Here is a 4,113-nt window from a genome sequence, read left to right as displayed (position 1 = left end):
TATTAGAGACTGACTTTCAATGTGCTTTTTCTTATGTAATTTTAACTTATTTATGAAAAAATATTTTATCTGTGTGTATAGTAATTTCTTTGTGTGTGTTTTACTGTATAATGATAGCATTTAAGATTTGCGAGAGTCGAGATGGCCCAGTGGTTAGAACGCGTGCATCTTAACCGATGATTGCGGGTTCAAACCCAGGCAAACACCGCTGTTTCATGGGCTTAATTTGTCTTTATAATTCATCTCGTGCTCAGCGGTGAAGGAAAACATCGTGAGGAAACCAGCATGTGACAAATTTTATAGAAATTGAGCCACATGTGTATTCCACCAACCCGCATTGGAACAGCGTGGTGGAATATGTTCCAAACCTTCTCCTCAAAAGGAGAAGAGGCCTTTAGCCCAGCAGTGGGAATTTACAGGCTGTTGTTGTTAAGATTTGCATGCAAAATATACTCGAATACATGTTACATGCTTCTCACAAGTATATATTCATATATTTATATTGGAATGATCATATTAGATTTTCAACGTGCTTTTGCTTATGTAATTTTAACTTATTTATGAAAAAATAATTTCTGTGTGTGTGTGTGTGTGTTTTATTATTTAATAGCATTAAAGATTTGCATGCAAAATATACTCGAATACAGCATACATGCTTCTCATAAGTACATTGAATACATTCATATATGTGTATTGGAATGATAATATAATATTTTGTATAAATTTATCATAAATTAACATGCATAAAGATGCATTATATTTCCTGAGAATAAATAATAATAAAGCGGTATATCTTTCTTATATTGATTAAATAATATTTTTTATACAAAATTGTATTTATATTACAACAATTTCATTAAATCGTTTTATTATTTTCAATACTATAAACTAAACTATATTCATATAATATACTATATTCATTTAATATACAATAATTTGATGTCTACTTATTATTCTTTATTGTTAACAAATCTGCAAAGATCGGTCTCATTAGCCTGAAAACGGCACTTGCAATAGATATCATTCAATTTACAATAAAATTGTTCTTGAAAAAAACAAAAAAAAAATCCTACTTATGATATTATTGTTTTTTTCGATTTTCAATACCAAGCATTGGCTGTAATCTCCAAAAGTCCTATAGAATGTAAGAATCCAAGAGTTGGGTTGTTTTGATTACTGAGTACCTACACAATAAAATAAAGCAAGTAAATCTCTTAAAAATTTCGCAATATTTTACATTGAAAGCTTATATATACATAAACATTAACCGACAAAGCTTATTATTACATAAAATATATACATGAATGATAGATGGCGAATCTCATATTCGTAGATTTTCATGCATGATATGTAAATTCAATTGTATAATATCTACGCATTTCGACTAGTGAAAAAAAATTATTTACTAATATCTGATTGTAATATTCATTCAACTGGCAGCTTGATATTTTATTTCATTTGATAATAATCATTAAAAAGCTTATTATCTCTAGTATATTTTGATTTGCAACTCGGCAGCATACAATGTATAAGAAATATACGCTAAAGTCTATGTCAAGACAAGATACCGTTATCCCTAGGACTCATATGCTCATCTGTTTTATTGCTACAATGAAAGTTAGTATTATATTAGACATTATTCATAAACGGTGCTTATCAGTACTGAATTATCTCTTTTCTGACATCCTTGATTTCATATTCCAAAGAATGAGACGACATTTTTAAATAATCACCCCTTAAACAACATTTATAGATAAAGCAGTTTATTTTTAAGCAGTTTACTTGGTGGTAGGGCTTCGTGCAAGCCCGTCTGGGTAGGTAACACCTATTCATCAGTGAGCCAGTGTAACTACGGGCACAAGGACATAACATCTTAGTTCCCAAGGTTGGTGGCTCATTGACGATGTAAGGAATAGTTAATATTTCTTACAGCGTCATTGGCTGTGGGTGATGGTGACCACTTACCATCAGGTGGCCTATATGCTCGTCCGTCAACCATTCCTTTAGTTCAAAACTTCAACTGATTGTTCAAGAAAATATTTTTTGACATTGAAAAAGCGTCTCAAATCAAAAAAAAAAAAAGTAAAACGAATTCTTCATCGAGATTATAAATGAAACGTGAACGACTTTCGTTTAATATCCGCGAAGAAAGAATCGAGAATATTATGTCTTTTGAAATTTTACTTTTAAGATATTTTTGGTTACATAAGTATGACGATGTTATGTTGGCTTTCTTTCTCAGAAATGACTTTTATTTCAAATGGGTTTATGAAAGCTGTTTTAGATAATGTATATTTAATAGTTGATACCACTGTTAAATCAACGTAATGTACCTTAATATCTCAAAACCGCAAATTTCATTCGATATTCTAAAGAAATTAAGTATATTTTTAAGCAACATAATATTCGTATAAAATTTCAATTTGTTGATATTCGCAAGGCACTTCATACAAAATACCCAATGCGTCGGCATCTGGTTTTGTATTGTTTTTTGATCTGAGTATTTTCCCACTTACTTCTAATACAAGACTAAAATGAAATAGAAAAAAAGTAAATTTGTTTACCGTAACAAGTATCTTTATAGTTTCAGTTTATTTGTACACGTTTATACATGATGTTTATGATTATTATCTGATGTTTTAGTGGTACCAGACGGAATTGCAAAAAACTCTACCACCATGTAAATAATTTCAATAGCTATGATTATGAATACAGTTTACGTAAATTTGAAAAGGTGTAAGGCAAGCTAAGTCTAATGAGTAACACAAATATTTAGAGTAACCGTACCGTATTGCAAATACGTTGACCTTACGACGCATCCGCGGTTTCCTTTTGTACGTAGGTATATGACGTCGCTTTACCGACGTAGTGCAACTTGAAAATTAGGTATTTTCTTATTTGACTACCTTCAAGTTAAATCTAAAAGTTAAGGTAAAAAATATTACATTCTATGCTTCAAATAAAAAAAAAAACTTTCTCTTTTGAAAATAATTCAAGGAAAAAGATTATGTCCATATCAACAAAGGATTTATTTAACTCCAAAGAAATACTAAACAAATGAACCGTGATTGAACAGAAATAATACTGTTAATACACAGTGCACTGGCGTGTATCCAACTGAACACACGAGCATTACAATCTGTGATCATTATGTATGAAGTTTATCAGAAACTGCTTAATTACCACATCTAATACAAATTATTTGAGCACGAGACGTTAACCCACATTTCACATCAATTATATTCCATATTATTTTATTACAATGTGGAAATTTTAAATAAAACCTTTTTTTATTTTACCAACCAACTAACAATGTTTACAGGAGTGTTTGCATGTGTGAGTGTTAGACTCGGTCCGAGAGAAAGTCTTCGAGGTCCATTCACAAGCCGCATACAAATATTTGTAGCCGCCTACAATACCGAAAACGGGTTTAGACCTTTCTCGGCTTAGAATCTATCGCGATATCAACCTGTTGAATCGATCAAATGCTTAATGTATAGCTATTTTATGTTTAACATCTATTATATATGATAATTTTGGTTTAGTTAAATAATCAGGTTCGATGAAATTTGGATTTCTGTGCATCGACCGAAATCAAACTTAATGATTGAAGTAGGCTTTATATCAGCGGTTTTGAGTCATCATTTTACAGAATTATAAAACTTTTAAGAGTTTATTTTCTTTTATTATATTCCACATAGCATGCATGTCCTTTTAAAGATACTGAAGTACTGTATTAATTAATTTGCCTAAGAATATTTTTTTATGTAACTGGAAATTCAATACAATTTTACAAAAAAGTTTATATACTATACAGGCAAGACAGGCAGGAAATCATTTAATTTTTACAAAATTTTACTGAATTATTATTCTTTTGATTTGTCTGTATACATATTATTCCATATAATTATTTCAATAATATTTAATCAGTTTAATCATTATAAAGCTGGTCAATATTACCTGTATGCCAACTAATTGACAGTTCACATTTGAACTATTCACATAAATATCATAAATCTTTATTTTATTTAAGATATTACGACTAGTCAATCGTTTGACAAAAGGCATTAATTTAAATAAGTTAAGTGGTTTCAGCAGAATATTCAAATGTAT

The sequence above is a fragment of the Vanessa cardui genome, chromosome 5, assembly GCF_905220365.1.
Source record: "Vanessa cardui chromosome 5, ilVanCard2.1, whole genome shotgun sequence".
NCBI classification, from domain to species: Eukaryota; Metazoa; Arthropoda; class Insecta; order Lepidoptera; family Nymphalidae; genus Vanessa; species Vanessa cardui.
The sequence above is the reverse complement of the archived record's forward strand: the minus strand, read 5'-3'. Positions refer to the sequence as shown.